This window comes from Protomyctophum bolini, assembly GCF_963924005.1.
Source record: "Protomyctophum bolini genome assembly, chromosome: 11".
Taxonomy (NCBI): Eukaryota; Metazoa; Chordata; class Actinopteri; order Myctophiformes; family Myctophidae; genus Protomyctophum; species Protomyctophum bolini.
This window is the reverse complement of record NC_137872.1, coordinates 25,178,694-25,189,907: the sequence shown is the minus strand read 5'-3', so window position 1 is coordinate 25,189,907 and position 11,214 is coordinate 25,178,694. Positions and strand designations below refer to the sequence as shown.

At 42.3% G+C, this 11,214-nt stretch overlaps 1 protein-coding gene across 1 annotated transcript in view; it reads left to right on the top strand.

The window, feature by feature from the left end:
* The window catches only part of LOC308324150 (protein sidekick-2-like), a gene marked incomplete at its 5' end in the record, with an annotated part of 129,881 nt that overhangs the window by 69,572 nt on the left and 49,095 nt on the right, over nucleotides 1–11,214 (top strand). The window lies entirely within an intron of this gene.

The following is an 11,214-nucleotide window of genomic DNA, read 5'->3' as shown; positions in this document are numbered from 1 at the left end:
ACCTCTAATAAAATGTACCATTAGATTACTACATCATGGCATTTTCTGGCTCTTTTGCCAGGCCTACAGAACGCCTCACCGGCTCCACAAACTCCTGGGTTATAGTGAAGGACGCATCAGCAACCAAATAAACAGTGCAGCACAAAGACACCATTCATTCTCTGCCAAGTGCATAATTGCAATCAGATGTAAAACAAGGGAAAGTTGCACTCAGCGGCAAAACTTTATGGGTGTATTTTGTCGTATCATTAGCGCAATATCGTTTTGGAATCTGACTCAAGCCCCCCAGAACCGCGGTAGAACAGTGAAGCTGCCATCGCCTGGTGGTCATATCTGGGATTGCAAGACCTCCGCATTTTAAACGCTACTGTACGTGAGTCTACCGTTCGAAACCCTAGTGCACCTACTCTGTGCTCAGGTCCTCCGCTCTTGAAGAAGAGGGTACTTCCGTGTGCTTCATGCGCTGTAGGGTTAGCAGCTTCATTGGAATAAATAGGTGTGGGCGGGGCCATCCGCTCCCTCTAGATATATAGCACTATGAGCGGACCTTGAGATGGCACAGATATCTGTTGCAAGTGATGCACAATTCATGCTGCTATCAGCGCGGTTGCAATCCATTCTTTGTGAGTTCACCCCGGAGAGTGTAGAAATGAATGGGTCCACTTGAGTCCATTTTTGGGTAATATTTTACCCTCTCAGAGTTAAATCAATGCTGAGGATTTTACTGCGTAATCGTAACAATTCCCCCCCCCCCCCCCCCCCCCCCCTACCCGCAATAGTTGTCCTTTTCTCCTGCTGTGCCCTTCTGCCTCTGGTTAAACAGGTCCATCACAGTCCCACAGCACTCCACCAGAACTCTACTGGGCTGATTGAACTGGTCTATAAAGACCCCCCCACCCACCCTCCATGCACGCACAGTCGCACACACGCACACACACACACACACACACACACACACACAAAAGTGGATTTATTAAAATGAGACTGAGCGCAGTCTATGATCGAGTACACTCCATGTGTGCAGACACACACACACGTGCGCGCACACGCACACACACACACACACACACACACACACGCACACACACACACACACACACGCACACGCACACACATACAGTACATACACATAGGGATTGTTTATGGGGTCTGCCCTGGTTATAGCAGCATGTGATTGGTTAGGGTACGTTGGCAGAGAGAAAGAAGGCCCAACAGAATTTAATGCATGCCTTAAATTTATGTAATTAATATATCGTTTGGCCTCTGTTTGATGCAAATGAAGTTACCGAACCCATTAATGACTAACAATTATATGTTTTATGTTACAAAAAAGCCCTGCATGCTCTTTTTTTCTGTTAGAGATGGAAACACAAAGTCAGCTGTGGAAACACACTGTCAAGGCATGTGGCTACAAGTTCAACGTTAATTTGACATGCTAATTATCAGATTTACACTGGATCAAAGGACGTTATTAAATTTGAACTTCTGAATCTAAAGGCACTAAGCATTTCATATAACTCCTAAACTATTTCTATATTATACTATATTTATTCATTACGGGTATACTCGTTTTATAATTCTACACTAAAAAAAACGAATTAGTGGAAATACAGATTCCTGTGATCACAAATAAAAATCACACTTGTGTGAAGTGAGTGGCACTCTTATCATCATACATCACATTCCGTGCTCAGCCAATCAGCTGAGCAGGGGCCTGTTTCACGAAACTTGGATTAGGGATAAACCGGGATTTAATAGATATCCTGGCTTAATATATACTGGATCAGCGATTAAACGGTTTCATGAAAGCATCTTGCCAGATTAATTTAGCCAGTTAACCTGGATATGTTGAGGCTTGATTCGGTTTCATGAAAGCAATGCCACACTAGTTACCATGGAAACTAATGTGGATTTAGCCTGCTCCGGACCAGGCTAACAGCCAGGTTTAACCTAATCCTGATGTCTTTACTGTTCATTAAGCAGTCAATCCAAAGATTTTTTACCACACTTTTTCCCACACCTAGCGTCGACGTACGTATATATATACGGACTCAGGAAAGAGACTATATTTTTGGGGTAGTTAATCATTCAGTCTATCTACTATTGAGAGTATTTTCTCTATTTTATTACAGCAGCATTATTTATTTTAGAAGTTTAAGTCCTTGTATCAGTCTGGAATAGATTAGTAAAGCTATACTGAGATATACAGAAGGGGGCAGCAATGCCACTATTAAGGATGCCAACTGCCATAATACCCCACGAAGACCCTCACTAGACCCATTTGGTGTTCGGTGTTTGGTGAGGAAAAGCCAGGCTCTGCATTCAGCCAGGCATTATGATCCTGGCTCGATAAAACCTCCCATTCTAAGCCTTGCTTGGCTTTAGTGGAACGGAATAAACCAGGCTGTACGGACCAGGATTTAACAAGCCTGGTTTTGTCTTAAATCCTGGATTAGTTAATCCAAGTTTCGTGAAACAGGCCCCAGGTGTCTCCATGCATTTCTATGAGCCATACACATATCATATACTGTATTGTTGCCATCGGGCAGAAACTTTATACCTCTATGTTTCATAATCTATATGATATGGGTATGGGTGTGGGACGGGTGCGTTGTTCAACCACTAACATGGTGTTCACAGTGGAGCGCACATCTCCACCAGGAGGTACGCTCTGCCCTCCCTCCATCATTGTGTCTGAGTGTGGTGCATGTGAGGACAAGTTTTGGCTTAATTTGTACCGTGCATGGGCGCGGGGCAACAGGGGGAAGGCTATGATAAAGGATGTTTTGATGATTGTTACTGCCTTGTTGTGTCTAATATGTATGTGGCAGAGTGAGAACACAAATCAGCCTGGGAGTTTCAATGACAGCAGCCTCCATAGCAGTCCAAACTCCAAATTGACATAAGCATAATAAAGTAGTTAGATCATATGCAGCCAAAGCACATCAAGCAGTTGATGTGTAGTCGGTTAATGAAAGTAATGCAAACTAAAGGGACCAGCAGTATGATGGAATAGTCCTCTGCGTGTGTTTTAGGCTCCATGCTGTAGCGTGCGGCACAGGTTGTGAAATAAAGATATATTTCCGATGGCAGTTTTTGGCAGGATACTAAGGACAAAAAAGATCATAAAGAATGTGTAAGGGATGGCAACAGTCAAAAATGTAATTTTCAACAAATTGTATTGTCCAGCAGACCATATCACATTGAGAAAAGCTATGTTCAAATAATTATTCAAAGTAACAGTGCACAGGAGACAGACAGACAAGATTCTCCCCCCTCTGCCTACTGCCTGCTGGAGATAACAAACACAACGGCTAAGAGCTATGACCTGACAAGTTGTCCAGGCTTTCCACACATCTCTCCACCACTCTCACCATCTGGAAACTCAATACAAGTGCTGAACTGACGTTACGAATTCAGTCACTTCCTGAAAAGTGAATCCTTTTCCAAACGGATCCATAACTCATTTACAACACCTCTACCCCCATGTGCCTGCCAGCAACACTGACAGTGGCCAACTGCAATGAACCAGATCATTAAAAAAAATACTTTTTAAAAACCAAAAGTGTATAAAAAACAGTAAAAAAGGATGTTAAGAAAACCTTGCACTGTAGCCTCAAACTTTAACGATTTGTGACTATCTCTGCTGTAATGGAAACATATAATGGGCCCTCATGGGTCCATTCAGCTCCATTTCAGTTAAATTAACAATTAGGATTTTATTGTGTACCTGTGTACCATCTTCCCTCTATCAAAGAATGGGAATGCACATTGAACACCACGTTGTGAACATTAACAACTTTATATCTGTCGTTAAACATTTCTCTGTACAAGTTGTGCCGTTGACTGTAGCTGATATCTGACTGAAGCATGCAGATAATATGCCCATATTAGCACAAATTAGCTTTCAGTTGTTCGGCACACGCTGTAACCATATAGTTATATACCAGTAAGACGCCTAAGGTAAGACCGTAAGACAGTAAGGTCATTTGCACGCATCCATATCGTTGACGGCAGATTGCTGGGCGAGCGCTGGCGCTTTGGCATGGGGGGTCAGATCAACATGGAATGTACTGGCCATATAAGGAGCATGTCTTGAGTGTACAGGGTTTGATGAGGTCAGATCAACATATGGAATGTCAGAACAGGTCAGCTCCATATATGGAGATCTAAGGGTGGTAGCGGGGACATTGTCTTGAATGTACAGGGTTTGATGAGGGCCCAGGTAGGGCCGGGCCTTCATTTTCGGGCCTTTTGAAAACTCTAAATTTCACCGGCTCCCGGGCGCGGCTGCACTAATAACTTTGGGGCAGGCCCATCTAGAGTTTGAATGGACAGGTATCAGCCATAAGGATAAGGGAGACATCGAAGAGAAAGGATTGATGGGGATGGATCAACATATGGAATGTCAGATCAGGTTCCGACATATATCCATATATCGGTCGCAATAAACTAGAGAGCAGACAGCCCCGCCCCCAGCTATTCATTTCAATGTTCTGCCGGAAGTACCTTTGTTGGCTCGTTATAATTGGCTGGCTCGCGTTGAGAGTACCATTTTGCGTGCTACGTCACGCACTTTTGCGTCATCACTGAACGTCCTGCAGTTCCTGCTTTGGCCTTTTGGCAGCTTCAACGTTGGCCAGCCGCTCTGAGGGCCTGGCTGTAACACGCTGTAATTAGGCAGCAAGGGTTTATGTTGTCGGGTGTGTGACGTCAGACCAGAGCTCGATCAGCGACTGAGAGAGGGAGTGAGGTAGTCATGGGTGAGGGATAAGTAGAAGGAGAGAGTGCCTACTTCACCCTCTTTAACCCGGCCAGTGCTGGGTACCGGAACCGGAGCTCGCTGATCCATGCATGTTCCCCAGGAGCACCAAGCGAGCTGATAAATGCTTGTATTAGATAACTGTATTATTTTGGTTCTCTGCAGCGTAGATGACACACACACACACACACACACACTCACACACACACACACACGCGCGCACACACGCGCACACACACACACACACACACACACACACACACACACACACACACACACACACACACACACACACACACACACACACACACACACACACACATGATGGATGATATCTCTTATCTGATCAACTAATATCAATGTTTGGACTCGGGCACATTGTGTACATAATGTTGTGTTAGTTGAGTTTTTACTGATCTGCTTCTGATGAATAGATTGTTGATAGCCTGGAATAAAAGGAATGAAAAATGATGCGGAACACACAAATAGCATAAAATCAATTAAGCTGTCTGAAAAACAAAATTAAACTTCTTCGTCGGGCTAGACCGTTGCATCGGAATCATTTGCCAACTAAATGCAATTTAGAGATACACTGGTTCAGGGATTTAACCCAGAGAGCGTAAAAACAATACAATCCTGGCTTAGTTGTTCAGAACGTTGAATGGGGGATCTACACAAAGTAGGATAAGAAACAGCAACAGGGAAAACACACTAAGCTGACTATTTGGCCCAATTCTAATTGGAACGTGCAGTAAATAGATGACCCATAGACCCATACTGTACTCTCTGACGTTGAACACATCAGCCAGTCACAGAGATATCTCTCCTGTCCAGGTGAATCATTTCAGCTTATAAAGTTGTAGGCGTGACAGATTTACTCGCCATCACTCCCCTTTTGATAAAGAACTTAATAACTGATAATAACTCAAATGAATAACTCAAGATGAGTACCAATTAGAGCGATACAGATAGCTGTGTTGTGTACCCAGACAGTACACCTGTTGAAATGTTAAACATACAGTTTTCATGTACAGTACTTAGTGCTCAGTGATTTTCAGTGCTTTGCCTTTTACTTCTACTCCACTACATCTCAGAGGCAAATTATGTACTTTTACTCGACTACAATTCTTAAAAAAAAGATTTTGATCATTATTACAAAACATACAGTACATCAACCAATTCAGGCTTCATCCCTATTCTGGCCATTTTAAAATAGACGATTACAAGCTCACAATGCAATGCGTCACATTTGTGAGCTTGTAGATTGCTATTTTCAATTGATACCAACACTTTTGTGTACACAAGTAAATTAAAATTCAACGTTATGAATTCTGGATTTGTAGTAAAACATTTGAGTACTTTTTCCACCACTGACAACATGCAGCTTCATTGCTCTCTGACAATAAGCTCTGGCTGCGGCACTGCAGCACCTTTTCTATAAGAGCACCCAAACAGAGAAACAATGAAAGCACGCCAAAATCTAAATGGACTACATAGCACCTTGCACTTTAAAATGCATTTCACTTCCACCCATTCACACACATACTCCCTGAGTGATGGCAGAGGAAACTATGCAAGGCCAACTCATCTGTTCAGCACTTCAGTGTCTTGCTCAAGGACAGTTCAACAAGACGAAAGTGGTTTGCGGATCCCGCTCCTTCTGTCAAATTGAGCCAGGGATCAAACTGGGAAGCTGCATTCACACTGGCAGATACAAAGCTACACCGCATATTGTCTTTGTAGCTGAAGTTGAAACCAGCTGAACTTTTTTGTAGCTTTTCTAGCAGCTACAAACATTGGATGTATTTTGTATCTTCATGCCCCCATTAAAAATGAATGGTAAATTGGCGAAGGGCCTTCCTGTGTGGATTTTGCATCTTCTCCACATGTCCCCTAGGGTAGGTAGCCTCACAAAAAAACATGCAGTAATCCTGGTCTCTAAACTGTCAGGTGAAAAGAAGCAGCTTGGACTCCTCATGCATATAAGGAAGCATGAGGTCAGTCCGCTGCCCTCCCAAGGTTGGCAGAGGAAGTGTAGCGCCCAGGATTACATTAGATAATTGACACTGGGTGAAAAAATGGGTTGCAAAATCGTGGGATAAAAAAGCCACTGCCGCGTCAACCGCGTTGATTAACGGCCGCGTTGATTAACGGATCATATCTTTATTTAACTGTTCGGAAAAGTTAAAGATGTTTCCGATTTTGTGCGTGGTTCTCAAAGCAATATTAGTCTGGTTCCCTAATCCATATTCAAACTATTTAATTCAAGATGACCAAATCCAGATTAACGGTGCTCTAAATGGGATTACATATCACAGTGTACAGTAGACTAGCTTTGTAAAGAACAACAGGCAGTATAGCCAGCCTGGGGTCAAGTGTTTTTATTTGAAGACCACATTAAAACAATACAAAGAGATCCTTCCATTTATTTTAAACAGCCAGTCTCATCTATTCTAACCCATAACAAATCAAATACAAAAAATAAACCCCACAAATATATTTTAAATAATAAAAATGATAAATGTCAAAATTATTTTAAAAATAAAGAATGTTCAGAGTTCTTCTTAATTTGTTGGGACAACGGCATTTTGAAATGAATCTGTGCTTTTAAGAAGCGGACCTCAAGTCTGTAGTTTGGAAAGAAAGATTTGTCACTGTGCCAGACCAATCTGTACTCCTGCTCTTTCCGTTTCTCATTTGGGAAGTGATTTATAGCCATCATCATCTTTGTTTGGCAAAGAAAGAACGCTTCGAGTCTCTTCTCAGCTCCTGTGGCTTCATCCTCAATAACAGGGCTGTGATCCAGAATAAATGTTTCCTCTGCATTAGAAAGGATAACTGGCTCCCATATTCCTCTACAGTCGTGGGCTCACCCACCGCCCCCCTACAACACCTTGAGCCCCTTGCAGAGCTTGCAAGTTTTCACTTCCAATAATGTCAAGAACCCCATATGTGTAATCACCTTTCCTGAAGGGCTTGTTTCTTATTGCTTCAGCATGGTTCTTTGTTGACTTGCCCTTCAGATTCTTCCATCTACAGTATATTCCCCTTACTCCGCAGTCGTCTTCTGGCCAGATAGCATGGCATTCACATTCCAGGTGATTTCAACCCAAATCTTGTTTTAGTTGCTTCACCCTAAGTAGAATTAAATTGGTCTACTATTGAAGCTATAGCACCAAAAACCCTTCAGCATTTGCATGGGTTTCTGCAGAAAGTGAAATTAGGCCCCTTTGAGTCCATGGTTCCACCACTTTGGTGTAGTGAACATAAAGTTTATAGGCCTTAGGCATGATTGATTTAATTGAACACAAGCCAAAGCACATCAGCTAATGGATGTTTAATGGCTGTGTGTTTGAAACGACCAATTACACTGTCTTCTTATTCAGTCTTTCTCAGAGGATTTACAGAGATTGAGGCACTGACATGTAGGTATTGTTCAATAGCACCGGTTTGGTAGGAGTAGGAGTTTGGATACATAGCAAAATATAAATAAATGTATATACACCAAATGAAACAAATGTTGCATTAGAGGTTCCTGAAATCCACAGGATCAGCGTTTCATTTGATCAACGGTATCCCAATCCTACTTAAACATTTTGAACAACACATACCCATGGTTTGATCCAGATCAAAAACTCGACTGGATTACGTGATGTTATTTGGATAGCATTGTTTAGACAGATGGACGCTAGGTTTTTATTTGAATTTTTTACAAGATTTGATCCAATCAAAATTCAATCAGATTACTTCTGAACTGCTGGACCCTGTGCATTGTAAGTGTTGTTTAGATCGAGTCTACCTGATCATTCTATTTCTTTTTTTTTAAAGAAGGAAGAAACGTGTTATAAATTCAGCAGGTGACACATTGAAACACCCTGAGGGACCTTGAGACTCTGCCTCAAAGACAAAAGGAGAAAAAAATGAAACCAAACAATGACACGTCAAGGAGGCGAATGGGAATGAATATGAATTAATATAACTAAAATTATCTAATATCCTGAAACTGGTATGCGTGCATACGTGTGCTTGTGAGTAATTTACGCCTTAATGCAAGTAATTAAATATACGTTGTTAATTTTTGAGTGGTGCAACCACTCCTACAATCAGCAATGTCCATGTACCTACCTGTGTACCTGTGTCTTTGAGCCTCAGTGGTGTGCGCATGCGTGCGCGTGCACCTGCGCGTGCACCAGTGGTGTGCGCACGCGCCCGTGTGTGTGCGTGCACCAGTGGTGTGCGCACGCACCCGCGCCCGTGTGTGTGTGTGTGTGTGCGTGCACCCCCGTAGTGGCAACACAATCGAAAAAGTCCAAAAGTTTCGCAAAAGTCCCAACTTTCTCCTGTCATAGTGGTATGTGGATCGACTGTGGTAGTCGTCGCTAAACCACGCGACAATCATTATAACCACGCGACAATCATTATTATGCATCTTCAACAACACTGGGATTATTTATGGACCTGCAGCAGTATTATGTGAGTAATTACTTTTATCTATGTTGGACGTTTGTGTTGCTGCATCATGAGCTTGGAGATCTGCTATTAAAAAAAGCTCAGAATACGACCCGAGTAAAAATTTCAATTGTCTTTGATGAGACCATCGGCACGCGCAAAGTCAAAATAAAGTTTTCTTTCGTCTAAAATATAAATATCACGTGCGCAAATGTTTTGGAATGCATCATCGCGAGGACACGCACGGCACAACACAACACAGCATGGACCTGTGCAAAGTATCTGTCGTCTGCCCGTGCAAGGCACCGCCACAAATAATTCGATCGAATACTAAATAATTTGCAGACATAATTAAGGAGGAGACGCAGGGCACAACACAACACAGCATGGACCTGTGCAAAGTATCTGTCGTCTGCCCGTGCAAAGCACCCCCCCCCCCCCGGGATGACGTTATGCTGTAGTCCCCAAGGGGGAGAGATAAGCTAACGTTAGCATGAAGAGAGAAGCTAACGGTTATCTATGTTGGACGTTTGTGTTGCTGCATCATGAGCAGAATACGACAGAGTAAAAAATAAAATTGTCTTTGATGACACCATCGGCACGCGCAACAACACAACAAAGCATGGACTGTGCAAAGTATCTGTCGTCTCGTCTGCCTGTGCAAAGCACCAGCTACAGGCTAACATTACACTGTAGTCTCCATACAGGGTGTTTACTTATGATGACCATAAGATAACTGAAGCTACATGAATACATAATAATAATACAACTTTATGCCATTGTTGGTTTAAGTTAATTTGTTTGATCCAGGGATAGCCAGTAGCTCTCTGCTTCAAAACACAAGTTCATGTTTCAGCTTTATTATATTATATATAATATATATATATATATAATATAATTAAGCTGAAACATGAACTTATATATATATATATATATATATATATATATATATATATATATATATATATATATATATATATATATATATATATATATATATATATGTATATAAGCTTTTTGGTATGTGAGTGATGCAGCACTTTACTTTGGTTTGGAGTTGAATTAAAATAAAACTCTAAAGTATTCAACCAGTGTGTGGACATTCTATTCAAAGTTTTCAAATGTTTAGCTGTACTGGCATACACTGTGAGGGGAGTTGCACCACTCAGCTCACACGGGTGTGATTTTTTAAAGACTGTACAGCATCGCGTCGGTGTGACCCTGTTTATTCCGTCGGGAACGGTGGAACAATCAAAGAACTGCAGGCTGCAAGATGATGCCAATTAAAAGATATGCGTCTTGTCAGTTATGACTGTGAATCGCCTCACATCTAAAGCTCTGCACATCACGATACAATTGAATTACTATAGCTCACGTTCCCATTTGAACAGCTTGGGAGGGAATTGAGGGCGAGGAGGCTGTCCAAATGGAACGTGCATGGCAAAAAAAAAAAAAAGAAACCTCTTTAAAGCCAGTGTTGTGTAACTTGTGTATGCACACTCTTTTCCTCACACTTGGAGTTCGTCCAGAACACCACGGAAAGGAGAAAAACAAAAGTGCTCTAAAAGTATGTAATTTCAAATAAGTGGGGCCTTGATGAAAGAAATTAAACAACGGTTTGCCTGAAAGCTTTGGCCACCCCCCACACCGTATACATGTACACTATAATGTGCACGGAAATTGAACACACGTTATATATGTTTGAGCACATATACGCTCACACCTGTGCTTTAGGGTGGTGTGTGATTGTGGGGGGCTGGGTGGGGATGAGACCAGATTCAGAGAGAGATCACTGATTGAGGGCAGTGAATCGATGGCTGGCTGCGGGGCTCCGCGGAGCCAGTGAGCGATGGGGCTGCATTTAATCGCCGTCTGTGTTTGTCTCAATTATACTACATAATGGTTCCTATCACCTGGGCTAACGCCGTGCTCAGGAAATGCTGTGTGCGGGTAAAAAAGAAAAAAGGGGAGGGGGGGGTATCTAAAGTAAAGGCGGTATTAAT